Raw genomic sequence first — 20,268 nt, forward strand, 5'->3', positions numbered from 1 at the left:
TAACAATTATGGCAATCACAGCATAGTTTAACCCTACGAACTTAGATACAAAGAAAAAATGAAAAAAAAAAAAAAAAACCTTTTAAAAGACCATCTTTAAGAAGGCAACACAATTAAGATGGTCATTCACAGGAGGTTTCCAGCTACTTCACTCTCTCTCCAGAAGGGGCTCCACAGCATCTATGGATACCCTTGAAGGCATAACAATATGTGTATCTGTTCATGGATTTTAGGGATTGAATATGTTATTAATCAAAAGAGTCGCTGTAGTTTCATTGCTTCTAGAACCTCCTGGGGCATTGTATACAGCTGCATTCAAAGAAAATGAACTGTTATAAACTTGATCATATTCATCCCTTGGGCTCATCTGATTACAAAATTGCCCAATGAGCTGTTACAGTATTTTCAACTAATTAGTTAACCCATACATTGGGATTTCTTTCCTTTCTTATTTTTTTCCTGGCTTGTTCTTTTTCTTTTTTTCCCCCTTATTGTACATATTTACCCTTTCTCTAACAGGGTGAATATCTCAGTGTTTGCTGTGCTGCCAAAACCTTCAAATCACATCACTGAAGTATACCTTTCCTCCCATCACTTTTCATGTGAGGAAAATAAATGGTGCACATTTTTTTTTTTTTTTTTTTTGCCATGTTACTGATTTTAAATCAGAGAGCAGCACTATTCAATTCAGGAACTCAGAAGCTACATTTGACTCTCAGATCATACAATTTCCTAAATCAGTAGCTGAAGATTCAAGGGTCTTTCTGAAGTTATACTGAAGAAAACAAACAAGAGACACATTTTTAGTAAAATAGATTGTCATAGAGAGAAAAAAAGTAAATTCTTCACAAGGTATAGCTCTGTCTTGCTGCAAATTTCTCCATAAAATCAGAGCAGTTCATTAAAAAAAAGAAAGAAAGAAAGAAAGAAAAAGAGAAAAAAAAAAAACGTCTTTCAACCCAGAAAGAAGTCCATACAGTGTTGTTCGGGGTTCCCTCTTGTAACTTAAAGGGAAATGTTCACAATATACAGAGCCCTCGATGTCCTTCGAACAAAGGAAGAGGATGTCCTAAATTTTTGTAGCAAGATCCCACTTGGGTGCCACCAGCCGTGACTTCCAAATGGAACACTACAGCTACAAAAGAAAAAGAGGTGTCATCTACATCATAAATTTAAAGAGAACCTGGGAGAAGCTGGCGGTAGCCGCTTGTGCCATTGTTAATTGAAAACTCAGCTGGTAGGTGCGTATAACATCCTGCAGGAATATTGGCCAGGGAGTTGTGCTGAAGTTTTCTGCTGCCCCTGGAGCCACTCCCTTCGCTGGCTGCTTCACTTCCGGAACCGTCGCTAATCAGATCCAGGCAGCCTTCTGAGAGCCGAGACTTCCAGTGGTTACTGAGTCCAGGGCTGACCACCAGCCTCTCACAGAGGTGTCTTATGGTAACCTGCCTACCATTGCTCTATGTAACACAGACCCTCCTCTGTGCATGTGGACGATACCGTCTCACGCAGCAACAAAGGAGTTCACTCCGCGAATGTGACGTGCTTCACGCCACCCGCACGTTCTGCGCATGCGTGGCACCGCCTCCCATGAGCAGCCACGGGAGGTCGGGCCTGGTGTCTGCTGCAGAGATACAGAAGAACTGAAAAAGAGTACCTCTGCTGAGAAGCCATGACTATGGGGAATTTGAAGGTGAATGGACCACTCCAGCTCCTGAGTTTTCTGCTACTTAATCTGAGGTTGCCCGCTGTGTAAAGGAGCTCTGGTGTCCTCCGTGCCTCCTCAGCAAGTGCCCTGAGGAGGAGTGGATTGCGCAGCCGGCTATCAAAAGACTGGTCTATAGCTCCCACTGTTTGGGCCACTGAGTGGGTAAGAGCAACCACTGGGTAGTCTTAAACTGTTTCTCCACAGACTCTAGAACAGAAAATGGAAATAAGGGTGATGAAAAATAAGCAGTGTCTTTGAAGAAAAAAAAAAAGATTCAACAAAAGCAAGTGTTACGGACAGAATGTATCCCCCTAAATAGGAAGCAGAATGTGGCCCACTTCATATGTTGAAGCTCTGTGTACCTGATGTGACTATTTGGAGACGGGGCCTTTGGGGAGGTAATTAAGGTTAGATGAAGTCATAAGGGTGGAGCCCTGGTCCCGTAGGTCTGATAACCTTATAAGAAGACTGAAGAGACACCAGAATTTAAGTTCCCTTCCCACAAGAGCAAAGAGAAGAGGCCATCTGCAAGCCAAGAAGAGAAACCTCACCAGAAACCAACCCTGAGGACCCTTGATCTTGGACTTCGGACCTCCAGAACTGTGAGAAAATTAATTTCTGTTGTTGAAGTCTTCTAGTATGTGGTATTTTGTTATGTCAGCCCCAGCAGAGCGATATAGCAATGGGGGTAAGGGATAAAAGAAAATATATACAGTTAACCCTTGAACAACATATGTTTGAACTGCATAGGTCCACTTATATATAGATTTTTAAAATAAATACAGTACAGTATTGTAAATGTACTTTCTCTTATGATTTTCTTAATGACATTTTCTTTTTTATGTCATAACATAATTGTACTTATCTATAAATACATACATGTATTTATCCATGCATAAATTGTAGTTATCCACAATTGAAAACAAAACCAAACCGAGAAAAGAGGGAATGGCGGGAAGAGGGATTGGAGACAGCTAGTGGTGAAGACTCTTTCCACCAGTTTTTTTGAGCTTTCCTACAAAGGGGTAGTAGGTGGCAGAGAAGATGGGTTCAAGAGAGGGGTTTTTTGTTTTGTTTTATTTTTGGTTGTGAGAGGAGAGAAATAATCTTAATGACATTTTCTTTTCTCTAGTCCACTTTGTTGTAAGACTACAGCATATAATACACATACAAAATATGTGTTAATTGACTGTTTATCCGTAAGACTTCTGGTCAGTAGGCTATTAGTAGTTAAGGATTTTGGGGAATCAAACGTTATATCGGATTTTCAAAGGCATGTGTGGGGTTGTGCTGGTGTCCCTAACCCCTGTGTTGTTCAAGGGTCCACTGTAGTTTCAAACTAAGTGAATAAAAGTGAAGTAAGAGCCACAAGTCTTGTAAAAGTTATATTCTTTCCAGGATAATAATAACAGAGTGCTACATATTACTGTATTTTTCAACCAAATCTGCAGTAAAACCAAAGGGTTGTGCTATTTACATGTTATAGAATTTTTCGGAGCCTTGTAAACTTCTCATTTCTCTTATAATTGCGTACAAATGACATCATTCTTTTTTCTTTAGCATGCTTTGATTGAGATAGTGCGGTGGACAGTGTGAGAATGGCATAAAAACTCTCAGTACATTATGAGGCTTTTACTGGTTTGGAGAAAGTTTGGTGTCCGGGAGGTCATAAGTCAACCAGGGATGACAGATAGATGGTCACTTCATGATGTCATGTGGAACACCACTATCTTCAATGTCTTATCAGATGCTCAAGTGGATTTTTATAGAGTTAATAACATTACAATAAAATGGTGAGTGTGAGAGTTAACAGAGGTGTGAGAAAGTTAATAATGTGATTGCTAGAATCTGATTTAATAATTTACAATCCCAATAGGGTACATTTGACTTCGTGGAAAAATGTCTTCTATATAAAGAGTCTACATATCAAATAGCTTAAATTATGGAAATTATGTTTGCCAAATTCCCAAATGGTGATTATCATTGGCACAGGATACTTTTGCATTCTGTTTCCTAGTTGTATATGTGTAACCCAAGTGTCTCCGAGCCCCCTTGCCTTTTCCTTGACTAGACATAAATCTCATGTCATGGGAGATTGAACACACATCACAATGTTACAGAAGACTCCTTAAGAGAGGACTATTTGCTTTTCACCCTTTCTCTACTCCTTTGGATTCTTGTTCTTTTTCACCATCTCATTTCCTTCAGCAGTTCTTCTCTTTGCATATGGCTCCAGCTGCTGCCATAAATGGGCAAAGGCCAGTTCTTCTATACTCAGCAAAGTCACTATAACATGAAACTTTTGTACAAGAAGTAGATTTTGTATTGAAAATCTGGAAGTAACAGAGGGAAAATATCACCAAGAAGAGAGGAAAGCACATACCAACTGATGTTTTTTGTTGACTACTCTTGTATCAGGGAATTTTCACTGGCTACCCCAAATGCTGGGGTGTTTTTTTCAAGTTCTCCCTTCTCCCAACCTCTTTCCAAGTTTCCCAGTGTTTTACACTTGCAGCCAGAAGACAACTCTGTAATGCCAATTATTTTGTTATACAAAGCAATTTAGCTCTCACTTTGCTTTATGCTCTTTCATCAGACCAGCTCTGAAACATATTTTTAAAATTACCATTCAGTACAATTACTTTCTTGTGTACTGTGTTATGATTTTTAACACATACAATTTATTTTATATATTACATATTTTAAATATAAATAATAGTAATATAAAGTGTTATATTTTAATATAAATAATAATGTTAATATAAATACATAATATTAATATAATTTTAATATAAATACTATAATACATAATATAATATGTAATATGATATGTAATGTAAAGTTTGACCACTACCATGATCAGGATATAGAACAGTTCTATCACCCTTTTATAGACATACCCTCCCCCATTCCTAAGCCTCAGCAATTGTTGATCTGTTCTTCATCACTACAGCTTTTTGAGAATGTCATGTGAATGGAATCATAGATTATGTAACCTTTTGAGGCTGCTTTCTTTTACTTAGCACAATGTCTTGAAATTCATCCAAGTTTTTGCCTATATCAATAGTCCTAGCCTTTTTATTGCTGAGTAGTATTTCATTGTATGGATTTACCATAGTTCATTTATCAGTTTATGTGCTGAAAGACATTTGAGTCCAGCTGTTTCCAGTTTAGGTGGTTATAAACAGAGCTGCTATAACATTTTGTGTAGAGGTTTTTGTATGCATATAAGGTTTATTTCTTTAAGTTAAATACCCAGTAATGGGACTGGTGGGTCATATGGTAAGTGCATGTTTAACTTAAAACAAAAATGAAACAAAAACCTGCCAAAGTGTTTTCCAAAGTGGCTGTACTATTTTCACATTCCTCCGAGCAATGTATGAAAGTTTTAGTTGTCTGCATCCTCAGCAGCACTTGGTATTGTCAGAATACTTTTTAGCCATTCTAATAGGTATGTAGTGGTATCTCTTCATGGTTTAAATTTGTATTTCCCTAATAGCTAATGATATTGAACATTTTTTTCATGTGGTTATTAGCCATCCTTATATCCTCTTTGGTGAAATATCTGTTCAAATCTTCTGTTCATTTTTAAATTAGGTTATTTGCTTTTGTAATAAGTTTTGAGCATTCTTTATATATTGAAATTTGTCCCATTTAGACATTTTCTGAAGATTAATCTCCAAAGGACAGTGGTTCTGATATTTTCTCCCATTGTTACTTTTTTTTAAATTCCAGACTCAACAGAAGTACCTTTCTTCCTTGCCAAACCTAAAACCTGCAGCCATGTTCTTTATCCTTTTACTTGTTCTACCTCTCTCATGCTCCTTCAATTCTGTCTTTTCATTTTGGAGTTTTCAATATCTTTTTGCATTTCTTTTTCTTTAATGGTAAATTCTTTATATCTAATTTAAAAAAGAAACTGATTTATGACTCTTCTCTAAATTACTACCTCCTGCTTCCCCTCACTACTACGCTTCTTGAAAAATGTTCTATATTTGCTATTTTCTTCTGCCAAATTTATGCAACCCAGACTATGCTTTCATTATCATTCTGAAAATGGTCTTAGAACCATCACCAGTGATCAGCAGTTTTGTCCACTGGTGGCCTCTTTCTGTTTATTTACCTCTATGCAATACATGACATTTTTGCCCATCACTTCTCTCTAGATAAAGAAAATATCACAAAGCAATTAATCATTGTAGTCACAGAGAAAGGGTAAAGTAAATACATATTTTTGGAAGCAGAATCTTTTATATGCTTTCAGGGAAAAAAGAATTTTTATAGGAAAATTCAGACAAATGCAGACAGATAAAGGATGCAGAAATGCTCAGAATTTAGCATATGTATACAGTTTAACTGAGCATACTTATATGTGAAAGACATTTATATTCATAGCATCTTGTTTCATTTTAATTCACTTGTTCTACCATATTGAAGTATGTGAATTTGGTTTACTAATGTAATCTTTCAGTGTTCTATTTTTCTGATTTGTAAAATGGAGATTAAAAACAGTAACTAAAAACAGTAGCTAACCAAAGTTTTATAAATATTATGTGAGATGATGAATGTATTTAGCTGAGTACTTGAAATATAGAAAGCAGTTAATAGGTAAACTAATTTTTTTTCTTTTCCCATATTTCTCTAATTCATTTCAAAATGAATTTTAAAGACAAAACAATTCATTCGGCTTGAGTTATCATTTAGAATTAACACTGGCAACCTACAAAGTAAATTTTTGGAGTAATGAGCACAGTTTTTTTTTCTTTTGATTATGAATGTCTGGACATAGAACAGATGATGTATATATGCCTTTTACTTAATCTGGGTGAGTAATTTCTGTGTCTCTGCAGAGAACCTGTACACAAGCCAGATTTGTAGAGCTTAACCAAGTCAATGGAAATTCTATCCTATGAATGCACTTGCACTGATAGAGAATCAAAAGTAGTTCAAACATGACTTTGAATGCTAGTTAACAGAAAGATAATACAAAATGCTTTTGTTTGTTTATCTTTCTTAAAAATCAGTTATTTGTAACAAATTGTTATGTAAGTTTGTACATATAGTTCAGTTCCCAAGATTTCTCTACTTCTTTTTTTCCATTAGTTCTACAAAACACTCTGCATTAATGTCTTAGGGTATTGTTGGTTTATTCTCTATAAGACAATATACACTAAAGGACTTTAATTTTGTCTGTTTTCTTCCATAGACCCTCTTGCCTAATAATTCAGTTAAGAGTCTCTTGTATAAACCATGTTGTCTTTGTTTATTTTTATTGTTGAGTATCCATCTATGCTCTTATAATTCCAGTTTTACAAAGAAGCAAGGGCTATTAATCAAATTTAACTAAAATGGCTCTTCTTTGGACCATCTCTTTCGGCAATAGCAAAGAAGTAAATCATGTAGAAGGAATCCATTAGAATCATTATACTTAGGAAACAACATGTTTATGGCTAATTATAATAATGTCTCTTGGTAATATCTTGATGTTATACTTGAACACACAGTAGAAAATTGCTCAATGTTCCTACTTCTCTTCATCCACTAAAGATAGAACAGTTATTTCAAACCAACTTTTGTGTGCATGTGTAGTATGTATGTGTATCAGGGAGGTGGGGGGGGTCGTAATCTACTTTCTTCCTAAAATATTAAATATTATCTAGCATATATTTATTTAAAAATTGTTTTTAATTAGTTTGGTTTGTTTTTCAAAGTTGCATAAGAATCTTTATGATGTAGGGTGTCACCTCTAAGTGATGTCAAAATTGTCAAGTTTTAATTATTTTTAATGTTGGCTTCAACATTGCACAATAGAATTTGTTGTTTGAATGCACACTGCACTGCAAAACAGTCTATACTTCTTCCCCTCCCCTCTCTGGATTGGGTAATGTTTAAAAAAATGATTAAAGAAGATCATTTAGGTTATACAAATGTTGTTTAACACTTCATGAAGTCTCCACTTGGAGAACTGCAAAATGGGGCAGAAGGCAGAAAGTTTTTATAGGATAAAGAATAAAAAACAAGGAAGGGGAGAAAAATAGAAACTATCTTATTGGCTGGGTCACATAGTCAACTTTGGGGTGAGAAGGAAAAGTAAGTAAGTCTAGAGCCGGGAGTTGGCTCGGTGTTTGGTGATTGGCTGACTGGATATACTGTGTGTATTGTCAGGCAGAGCATTTACAGTGACACAAATGTTATGAAAGTTTCAGTTTCCCATGTGGTACTCCGGCAGGTGCAGCTGCATCTTGGGCCTAGAAATTTATTTCAACAGTGTTGTTGACTATTCTCCGGTAACTTAGAATTTCTTGTGTGGAGTTAAGGTCATCTGATAATAAGCAGCATATGCTATTACTGATAACGCTTTCCTTTAGACATTTAGAATCTGTGAACTTTTTGTTTTGGCTTGACTATGTTGATGGCAGACATCGAGGAGGGATAAAGATCCAAGTCTACCTTTGTACCAGGATGCCAGCAATTCCCGGATCCATTTGTATAGAACTTTCCTAATTTATTATGAGTAGGTGCTGCCTGTCTGAAGATACCAAACGGCCTTTCTGAGTGGGGTTTAAAGTGTTCAGTATGATTCCAGTAATACCATTGGACAGGTTCTGGTATCCCTCCAACTCTAGGAGGTCATGATTACCAGAGGAAGAAGATGCAATTCTGCTTTAAAAAAAAAAAAAAAAGCATAAAAAGTATTTTAGCATGTGTGGTTTTGACAGCTTAAAGGAATATAGCAATTCTTAACCTTTTTTAGCAAAATATTTTATTTGCTTTTAACAATTTATTGATTCAACAAACATCCTAACATCATTTCTAGTCATGTATGGATCCCTAGATATATAAGTAGTACCCAACTAAGGCAAGGACAGTACGCTTAATTCTTTCACTAACAGCTAGGCCTGGGTTTCCCTGTCACTTCCTTTAAGTTTAAAAAGACAAATACAGACAGAATATGGAAATGTAATTTAGAAGAGATGAAGGAAGGGACTTCTCTGACCTCTAAAGAAAAAAAGAAAGCAATTTTGAAAACTCCTAATGCTATTGCTATGTTTAAGACATTTCTTATATTTTTGTTGCTATTCCATTTTGCTTTGTTTTCCCAGAATGGCTTGCTATTTGTGGGCAATTGTCTGGAAATGGTAGGAAATTATTTTTAAATTGTAGACATCAGTATACTACAAAGCTTTTGCATTAAGCACTGGCTTACATAAATTTATAAAAAGAATTATATTGAAAAGGAGCTAAACTCAAACAGTTTGAATCATCCAAATATTTTCAATGTTAGGAACTCAGAGGTTCTTGTAAACACAAAGACTGGTTTAACAACAGGTTTTGTTTTGCATGAGTTCCTGCATAAATTACTCCTTAGTAGAACTCAGAGAAAATTATTGCTCCATCTTTCCCTGCAGGAATTTTTTGAAGGAAAACTAATTAACAGTACCTTTCACATACCACAAAGCTGCAGGACATCACAGTGTTATCATCTATGGCAACCATATCCCAATGTGGTTTGGATATTAAACTCACCTTTGGTTAGGAAAGAATTCAAGGTGCATCCTGCTTGGAATTCTTTGTTAAAAGATTTGCAAGGGACAACATATTTGCCTTCCACACAGTCAAGTTCTTGGACCTTTATATTTCAAAGATGAGTCAGTAGCATAGCAAAAAGAAAAATGCAACAAAACAGGATAATGGGCACATGTTGTGCCCAGCTAATTGAACCAACGTAAGTGCTTTAAATAAATTACTAGCTATAAATCAGTGTCATTTCTAAAATATAAAAATTGTAAGTAGGGAAAATCTCTGATAAGATAGAGTACTAAAGACAGGCACTTCCGTGGCTCAGTCAGTTAAGCATCCGACTCTTGGTTTTGGCTCAGGTCATGATCTCAGGGTCCTGGGATCAGGTGCTTCATTGGGCTCCAAGCTCAGCAGGAAGTTTGCTTGAGATTCTCTCTCCCTCTCCCTCTGCCCTCCTGTTCATGTGCTCTCTCTCTCTCAAATAAATACATAACTCTAAAATAAATTTAAAAAAGAGTACTAAAGATCAACTAGGATAGTAACTCTCATCTATCAGTAAATCGTTCTCATTCTCAGACCATGTAATTGATGTATGTTTTCTCAATACCTGTTTTTATTTGTTTGTTTTGTTTTCTAAGTGGAGTACAGCTAACCTATAGGCTGGTGAAAACTATTTCAGGTCACAGTTAAGGTATATCATTGGGAATTTTTCCCTTGTCAGAAGTGACTGGCTATGATTTCTAATTCATCTTAGAATGAAGCCTATAGAAATCCAATGAACTAGAATTTCGTGGAATTTGTTGTATAGTTTATGGCTTCAGAAAGGAAAGGAGTGATAGATTTTTATTCTTTTAAAAAAATATGGGTCTCTTCATTGCCCTATTCTCTTTTTTAAAAAGATTTATTTATTTATTTTGAGAGAGAGAGAGAGAGGGAGAAAGAGAGTGGGGGAGGGGCAGAGGGAGAGAATCTTCAAGCAGACTCCCCACTGAGCAAAGAGCCTGATGCAGGGCTAGATCCCATAACCCATGAGATCAGGACCTGAGCCAAAACCAAGAGTAGGACGCTTAACTGACTGAGCCACCTAGGCGCCCCTCACGTTCTTCTATATTAATAATAGAATAAAATTTTACATAAATAAGAGGTATATACAAAAATAGGCCAGTATCTTCCTTTGAGCCTTATACATCATCTTGTTAGTGAAACCAAGAATCACATGTACTTGGAAGATAGAAGGATGTTAGCATTTCTCTAGTCAAACATGTACCTCAGCTGCACTGTGAAATATAATGCTAAATCATGTTCTCAATTGCTATGATACTCACTTCTTAAAACTTCTTCTGCAGTGGATACAAGTACTTTCGAGAGGGAATAGAAATTGAGCCATTGAAATTTTTTCAATGATAAATGTATTATATGTATATTTAATTAGTCATCATAATTTGAAATATCTGAAGCAATAATTATGCAATAATGTTTGGTTCATATAACAGTGGATCCCTTGAGAGCTCATAAAATATGATGCAATTTAAAGTATATTAAATATATTCATCTTCCTGGAATAAGAAAACATACTGCAAAATCCAAGCTAAAGCAAAGGCCAGTTCAAGAAATTAGTGTCTGGAATAAAATTCAACTTTATGTGCTCATTTTGAAAGATGACTAGAAATAAAACTTGGGGAAGAAAGATAAACAGTATCATTTTCTTATAGTATAATTATTCTATGTTGGGAGAAATAAAGAATATTAAAATATTTTAAATATATTATTATATTTAAAGCACTCATTAAAGGAATGATAACCCATTTGTTTCCACTTAATGAAAACTAAAAAAATCAGTACATAATTGAATAAAAATGGGTGGTACAATAACTATTGCTTGGCTGAATTAGCATCTAGTGCAGTGCTGGGCACTTGGTAGATATTTAGTAAATATATGCTTAATGAATGAATGACTATAAAGGCAGATATGTTCTTTTCTCATTTGTCTGATAGGGTTTCTGTGTGTGTGTCCATGTTATATTATGTAAATGACCTGAGATTTAAATTTGATTTTCAAAGTTTAAAGACTATAGATATACTTACTCATAAGAAAAATAACTATACAATTTTTAAGTGTGGAATTCACAAAGCAGTGAAATTATTTATGTTATGAAAAACTTACAGTTAGGGAATTTTCAGTCTATGGTGTATGTACTTCGTGTGGTAGAAAATGTTATTTTCTATGTTCAGTAAATTCTGTAAGAAAACAGATACAGTACAAAATTGAAAATTCAGAATTTGCTTTAGAAAACTTGGCCACATGATAATCTACACATCAAATGCAAACAAAGGAAGCAAAGTGCTGCAGGAAAAAGAAAAATCCTGTCCTCTTGAGTACAACAAGAAGTGAATGATTGCCAAAGGAAGTATCAATTGGGGCAAGTATGTATATGCTAATCCCCAGGATATATAGATCCCCAGGATATTTAGATTGGTTTGCTAAAACAGCAATCATATAAATCATCTTATTAAGCCCTTTATTATCAATAGCTTTTGAATGCAAAATAGGAGATTCTTTTCCTTAAGAAAACAATAATTTTATTCTGGGCAGGAGTTCCCTTTCCAAAATGGCTTTGTTACAAGAATGTATGTTGAAGACCATTTTACTGAGAATGCAAAGGCAACTGTCTCAGTGTGATGATTTGGATTGACACTGCATTTTGGTGCATAGCCTACTAATGCATAGAATTGTGTACTAAACTTTAACTGGGACATAGTGAGCTGGAAATATAGTGGTCAGTTTTATAGAGTATTTTTATATGGCACAGAGGAATGCTGTAATATATGTCGAGAATAATAGATTTTACATCAATTAATATTTTATTTGAAGTAACATTGTTTACTTTCACTGTTTGAAGTGGCTATGTATCTAATGCCAAATTAATAAGTATCAACTGAAGAATCTCTGTTATGTATTACTACTCTAATGGATGTTTCATAAAATTTATGACATTTTATTCATGATCATGTGCAGCAATCAAATAAGCAGTGTGCTGTCACAGAAAATTCTGAAGAGTCAACATATCGCTACTAATTTTGTTTTCAATTAGATCAGGGGTCAGCACATTTTTTCTGCAAAGAACAAGATAGTAAATATTCTAGGTTTTGTTGGCCAAGAGCCAAAATTGAGCATATTATGAAGGCACTTATGTAACAAGAGAAAAAGTACATTTTTGCTCTTTTTATACATTGAATTAAAATATAATAACAATCTAGTATAATTGTAGCATTATTTTAATAATGTTTCATCTAATTGAGGTTCAAATTAAGCTTCCCCATTGTAAAAATTGATTACAAATATTCATTTGTTAATGCTGATCTGAAATGAAATTTTACAGATTTCATCTTTGAAAATGATTTCTCAACTATAGAGATAATGCCAAATACTGATATCAGTCCACTAGCATATGATTTTAATTGCATGTATTTGTCCCTTAGAAGGAAGTTAGAATTTGATCATATTCTTCTCTTGATATTTGTCTCTTATTATGTCATTGCATTGCAAAGTAATCATTCCCAATCAAAAGTTTAGGTGGCAGCTTCTCAATTTTGAAGTTAAGTGGATCTTGAAATAAGGAAATTTCCTTTGTACTTTCATTACGATGGGAAGCATGCTGTTGGGGCTGCAGTTTGATCCTGGAAAATATGCAATCTTTAAATATTTGTGGAAATAGAAATCTTCCTGTTTTAATTTTTGACAAAGGAATAAATGAATAGAGCAACTTGACATTGCTAATGATTTATATAACATCAGTTAACTAAATGACATAGTTTACGTTCCACACACAAGCACAGTTTTGCCTTGTAATTGTAGGTTGAATTCATTAAGAAACATTTTCAAGTCTGAAGCAAAAGCTAATTTCCAAAGCCATTCAGTAATCGTTAATATTGTCCAAGGGCAATACTTCTCATTGAGAAAAATACTCCATTCTCATCTTAACCTGGAAAATATTCCAGTCTCATCTTTAAGCTGAGAAAATGGTTAACCAGTGTTAACCCATCGAACTTCCATGTGCTAGGACAAGTCAAGATATTCAGCTTCTATCTCTGACAAAAAAAGAAAAAATTCAGAGCTACCCACCAGAGTGAACAAAATGTACAGTGATGCTGCTGGCTAATAATGTGGTAGAATCAAATATTATGTGGAAAGTACTTGCTGATGAATAATAAATAAATAGAGACTGAAACACCTTATAATTACACAAGCTTTATAAATTTATCCATATTTTCCCTTTTCTGTTCCACATCCGTTGATTTTTCCCAGCATCAGTTGAAATACATTTTAGCAGATTCTACTTTAGGTTGTACTGAAATAGCATTTCTCATCTTCCTTAAAAATACTGTCACTTATAGTTGTTCCAAGCATTGTTCATAGAGAATGATTCTTCAGTCACTTCAAACTCTATATTGACTTCTCACATAAATAACCAAGAATTATTAGTAGCATCTGTTAATTCATACAAAAACCTCAGAAATCATTTACCTTGTTCTTTAGCTGATTATTGATGCTGCTTTCAACTCTTCAAGCAACTGTTCTTGCAGGAAGGATAATTGTCTTTATAATGTCAGTGTGCAATAGCCATACATAGCTCTCTGGCAGTGCAAAAACAGGTGGCAAGCTAGATTTGGCCCATTTGCCATAGATTGTGAACATTTGTACTACATGATGATTCTGAGAGATGTACACCTCTTTTTTTTAAGATTTACTTTTAGAGAGAGAGAGTAAGAGTGGGGGGAGGGGCAGAGGGAGAGAGAAAATCTGAAGCAGATTTCCTGCCTGATGTGGCGCTCCATGTGGGGCTCCATCTCATGAGCCCCAGATCATGACCTGAGCCCAAACAAAGTCTGATGCTTAACCAGCTCAGCCACCCAGATACCCCTAGACAGTTCTTGACAGAGTGGGTCCTTGATAAATGACTGTTAATTAAAAGTATGTATATATATACACACAAATTTATACATACATATCATATATACACATACAAAGGTGTATATATGTTTATATGTTAGTGCATGTTATTATTTTTTGTATTTGAGTTCCAGTAAATGTAGATACAAATGGAAATATAAACTATAATACCTTTCTTGGGATAGGATTATGTTCTGGAGACAGTTCACACCAGCTAACTAGAGTCAATTGCTCAAATTACTGACATTTTTGAGCTGAATATGAAATTACATACACTTAAATGTATGTTACTAGAAAGGTAACATATTGAATTTCATCTCTTCTTAACTATCATACCACAGATTCTGGTTTTCTATGTCCTTGAGGTTATTTAGGTCTGTTGTATCTTTGTGGTGCAAATACTGTGTGAAGATGTGCATCTATGAATTTCTTCCCAAACCTGTATTCAGTGACTATACATTGTACACATTAACACAGGATATGATGGGTATTTACACACAATGATAGGAAAAATGCTACAAATCAGGACTTGATTTATAGTTTTGTTGATTGTCTAGACTTAACAAATAAATGCAGTAAGTGCTAATAATGCAGATTAAATGTGCGTGGAGTCGGTAGTTATTATATTGTCAATAAGGTACACATACACAATACATAAATAATATTTAAAAAATATTATCAAAATCAGCGTAGAAGTTGCTCAGGTCGTATAGTGAAGTTTAATTTCCTCTTTTTCATTAATGTGCTTGAAAAATATCGGTGACCCTTCCCAACCCACCACTGATCTCTGAGGCTGCTTGCTTGGGACTGGCCAGGCTGCTCCTAGCTTGGTCACCTGCTGTGTTGGAAGTCTTCACTAAAGGAGTGGTGGGGGGAGGGGGACGGGGAGTCCAGGGGAAACTACAACAGAAGAGCCTTCCCAGAGCTGGCCCTAGTCTTTGTCAGTCTTTATAGCGCTGCGCCCAGCACACTGTGGGCCCTTCATAAATACCAGTTTAACAAAAAGTCACACCAAAGAATTCAATCGCTTGGAGAGTGAGAGGAGTGGCAAGCACAGTCGTTGAGGGTCATGAGGCTTCCTGAAATGCAGTCCTGAAGTCCTTGGAGGTAAATTTCTTCTTTTCCTCCTGGGGATGGCTGTCATCTCTGTCAAGCCCTGTCCTGATACAAACTGAATATTAAATCTAGGTCCAAATCCCACTTTTGACCCCCCGGGCGGGGGGTCCGCAGCAGGCCTGGTGGAGCTCAGGAGGGCTGGGCAAGAGTGGAGGTGAGCGTGTCTAAGTCATGATGGAGCCCCCTGCAAGCCCTTGGCTCGCTCACGCTCTTCGGTATGGGAGTCTGGGAGAAAGAAACACCGCTCAGATGGAGCACTTCAGTTTGCATTGTAGGCAGTTTTCCTGACCCTCGTTAGAGCTCAGCCCCTTCTTAAATGAACCAGAAATCCCTCTGCTCTGTAATCCTAAAGGAGCTCAGTGGCCGGAACTCCCAGGGACCTGCATGGGGATCACAGCCCTGAGACCCTATCTGTGCCAGGGCCATCAGGAACGTTGTCCATATCGCTTGGCAGCCACTTGCGGCTGCGCTGGGCTTCCTCCTGTGGGACGCCGAGGACTGTGAGGCGAGGATCCAGACCTGGGATGTTCTCTGAAGGATGTGGGGTGTGAGGCCTGCCACAGCCTGCACTGACGCTGCCCTTGCCCAGCCTGAGGAGGTACCGCTTCCTTTTCTTTCCTCTTCACTCTGGTTCCCAAAATCCTTTCCTTTGGTTTCTCAGCAGAACAGGCCACCTGTCCTTCCTAGTCTTTCTGTTTCCAAACATCCTTTAACTCTTTTTCCTTTAAGGGAATCTCTTCAAATTTCAGAGTCCATTACTTATTAAAATGAGGTGACATACTTACCATTAAATTGATTTCAAATATCTGTAATGTTATTATTTAGTTGGAAAGGTTGATGGCTCATGAAGGCCCTGGCAGGTTAGGGAGTGAAAAGCAGGCCAACTTCTCTGGAGAGTAATTTGTGGAAATATGTAAAGAACTTAAAAATATTTGTCTGCTTGATCCATCCTTTTCTAGAATCTTTAGAAAAAGGTTATATACAAAGATCATCACAGTATTATTATTTAAAGAAGACAAAGATGAAAACAATTTAAATAACATACAATGAAGAACTGGTTAAATAAATTATAGTATGTTCATTTTATGGGACATAAGTTGTCCATGAAAATTAATTAATTAGTTGATTAATCGTGCTATCAAAGAAAAGGTTAAGAGATAAAACTATGTAAAACAAAACAAAACAGAAAAATTCCATGTCAAAATAATCGCTGAAAATTTACAGTCTTGTAAAAGGTTAATTTATATGTGCTGAGTACCACAGCTTTTTTAAAAAATGCAGCTTAATAGAAAAATTGTCAAAAAACATGAATAGAGAATTCTCAAGGGAAATTTTGATATATGTAAGAAAAAAAACACCCCCCTTAAAAAAAAGTTAAATTAGGTACTTGTTTGTGCTGATCAGATTGTTAAAACTATAAAGTCCTTACATCAATGCTAACAGCACTAATAATACAAACACGGTGCACGTTGTTAAAACGATTCTGGAGGACAGTCTGTTATATTTATTCATGAAATATTTAGTCTTTATTATCTATCAGGCACTGAGGAGGGTTCTTTATTGGGGTGGGGTAAGGTGAGAAGTATATTGCTATCATCCCCCTAAGGAGATGTTGTCTGCATTTAGGGTTTTTACGAGTGGGCAGAGTTGACTTCCCTGCTCCGTTGACTTGGGCCATATGACTTGCTTTGACTAGTGGAATATGGGAAGATTGGAGAGTATGCCAGTTCACACGGAGGCTTTAAGAAGTGTGCTATGTTCTGCTTGCCCTGTTGTGCTTGGGACATCCCACGTGAGAAGACAATGCCTAAATACCTCCTTTATCCTGGGCCTTTGAATGAGAAACCAGTCTGACAAGGTGGAACAGATTTGAAGCTACAGCTTAACAAGCCCAGGGTACTGATTGAAAAGGAAAAAAAGCCACAAAACTGCAATTGAAAAAAGTAAATTCTTGGGGCACTCAGTCATTGAGCATCTGCCTTCAGCTCAGGTCATGATCCTGGGGTCCTGGGATCAAGCCCCTCATTGGGCTCCCTGCTCTCCCTCACCCTGTACCCCTCTACCCTGTTTGTGCTCTCTCTTGTTCTCTGTCTCTCTCAAAGAAATAAATAAAACCTTTAAAAAAAAAAAAGAAAATAGTAAATTTTTGTTGTCATAAGCCCCTGAGATTTGAAGGTGGATTCTTATGCATATTGTACGTCATTGTTACTACAGCAAAACCTGTGTCATATACATGTACAGGGAAGGACTGTTTCATCCAGATGCCCTAACCCCCCCCTCCATCTCCTGCCCTAAAACACTGGAAATAGTAAATGAAGAAAATCGATTGAACAGACTGAATCTTTGGAGATATGGGGGCAGATGTGCACATTTAATGAATCATCACATACATAATTACATAGTTGCACATTGTCATAAGTATTAACCAAGAAGAATAGAAAAGCATAGTGTTTGAAGATAAAGAGGAACAGAAGGAATCAATTTCAATTGGAAAATCAGTGAGAGCTTCTCCAAGTACATCCCATTTAAAACATGGAAGAGTAAGAGACAAAGAATAAGAAGAAAAGCATTTCGGGCAAAAGGAAAAGACTGAGCAGAAGGAAAGAGGAGCTTGTGCTCTTGAGGCAATGGCAGGAGACCAGGGAGTTCAGAGTAAGTGGGGTCTGGGGGGCTAACAGGGCCTTGCAATGAATTTGGTGGGTTCTAGGCTAAGCATAATGCGACCTATGAGAAAGTATTTCTTTTAAACTAAAATATATTTATGTAAGTATATTAATCTCATAGCTAGAATAGATTCAGCCCTTGGTATAAAAAAAGGAGCATGGAATTTTGAATGCCTCCAAATGTGTGGCTGTTCCTGTGAAGCTCTTACCACAGTTCATGTCACATGTGGGCTTTTTAAACACTGTCAGTTGAAATACTATCTAGAAGTAGAAGAAAAGTAAATAGTTTACTCATGAAATCACTTTTAAATGATAATTATGAAATACTCTCTGAAGGACTGTAATTTTTGTCACCTTTGGTTTGAAGAACTGTATAATCACTTAACTATAACAGTGAAACTTAAGAAGAGAAAATTCCTCCTTTAAAAGAAAAAATTGCTCTTTTTCTGGGTCAACAGAAGAGTCTTCCTAAATATCAACAACAAAGTAATATAATTACATTGTCTAAAAATCAAGTAAAATGGAAACATTTACTCATAAATTTCTCATCTTATAATATACATTTATAAAACACTATCCAATGAATTACAGTCTATAAAATTTCTATTTGAACTGTTGTATAATCACTTAAATAATGGTGGTAATGCCAAAATTTAAAAGTTCAAAGTCACTTTAGAAGACCTAAAAAAACCCCAAACTTGCTATATATTTGTGGATTATTTTAGTAGACTCCTTGACAACAACAAAAACATTGTAATTATACTACCTACACGTAGAGTAAAATGAATCAATTAACTTATAAAATTTACCTTTAAATCTTTACTTTTTATATTTTACCTTTATAATCTACAGTTATAAATCGTTATCTTAAGACTTATAATTCTATAAAACTTTCATTTGCATCAGTGTATAATCACTTAACTAATAGCAATGAAACTAAGAGAAAAAAATCAAAATAAGTAGAAAAGTGTCTTACCATGGAGCTCTTAAGTAAGCATATTGGAAGGTAGAATCAACCGAAAAGCTGAAACATTTCCATTTTTAGGTTGCATGGAGAGAAAACTGAATTTAGTGCTAGGTGTAGAAACATTTGTTGCCAGTGGAGAATGCCCAGGGTCATGGAAGTCCCTTAAAGGAGATGATTTCTGGGGAGGTTTGTTTTTGTTTCCCAGAAGAGTGTCAGGCCAGCAATTCCCTTCTTAGGAATTTCCCTTGGGGCCCTTCTATAACAAATGGTTTCTGATGGTAGGATGAGGTGGAGGATCAGACTATCCATTCAGATGGAAGGTTTAAGTCAAAGGAAGATCCTTGGTATCTTCCATGCAAAGGCGGTAAGACAAACTCTGTCTTTGTCATGTGGAGGAGCTGCTGTATCTCTTTCTCTTGGGGTCCTGACCCCTTGTGGGTGGCATGTGGTTCCCACCAGCTGTGGGACCCTGGATTACGGCCCCATTACGGTGGCATGCATCTCCTTCCTCAGGACCTGTTCATACAGAGAATTCCCTGGTGGTCTTCCAGGGACTCCGCCAAATGTCCCATTTAGAACATCGGAGACATAAAGATACTTTTCAAAATATTCACATTGAATTCTAACTCAAAAAATTTTTGTCTAAAGTTCCTACTTTTTTCTTTTTTAAGTCATCAAAATTATTCTCAAACATCAGTATTCCCCACCTGTTATCGTGAGTTTTTCTCTCATGGGAAATTCTCTGACACTGCTACTTGCCAGTGACTATTTCCGGTTCTTCTGAAAGACTTGGCTTCTATTTTGTATATGTCCAATGCTTCACATGCATGGCTCATCTTTTCAGTTGCTTTGGAAAGATGCTCCTCTTTGTGTGTGTGTTAAATTCACTCTAAATTGAATATTTCATGAACATGCATTTCTTTTTCTTGATACAGTTCAAGGAGGACATTAAGTTTCTGCTGGAGCTTTTGCTTTTTACTTTCTAACTGGTCTTTCTTTTTTTCTTTCTTTCTTTCTTTCTTTCTTTCTTTCTTTCTTTCTTTCTTTCTTTCTTTCTTTCTTTCTTTCAAGATTTTATTTATTTGACAGAGAGAGACAGTGAGAGAGGGAACACAAGCAAGGGGAGTGGGAGAGGAAGAAGCAGGCTTCCTATGGGGCAGGGAGCCCGATTGCGGGGCTCAAGCCCAGGACCTGGGATCACGACCTGAGCCGAAGGCAGACGCTTAACGACTGAGCAACCCAGGTGCCCCTCCAACTGGTTTTTCTTATTGCAACAAAACTTTCTCAGTTTGGAGGCTTATAATGCTATTGTTAAGTGCATTGATTATTTTACGTTCTTCAG

The 20,268-nt window shown here is 36.2% G+C and overlaps 1 pseudogene; it reads left to right on the forward strand.

The window, feature by feature from the left end:
- The first annotated feature begins 1,015 nt into the window (after positions 1-1,015).
- LOC125281485 (40S ribosomal protein SA-like) lies at positions 1,016-2,303 on the forward strand (annotated as a pseudogene).
- The last annotated feature ends 17,965 nt before the right edge of the window (positions 2,304-20,268 follow it).

This window comes from Ursus arctos, unplaced genomic scaffold (assembly GCF_023065955.2).
Source record: "Ursus arctos isolate Adak ecotype North America unplaced genomic scaffold, UrsArc2.0 scaffold_4, whole genome shotgun sequence".
NCBI classification, from domain to species: Eukaryota; Metazoa; Chordata; class Mammalia; order Carnivora; family Ursidae; genus Ursus; species Ursus arctos.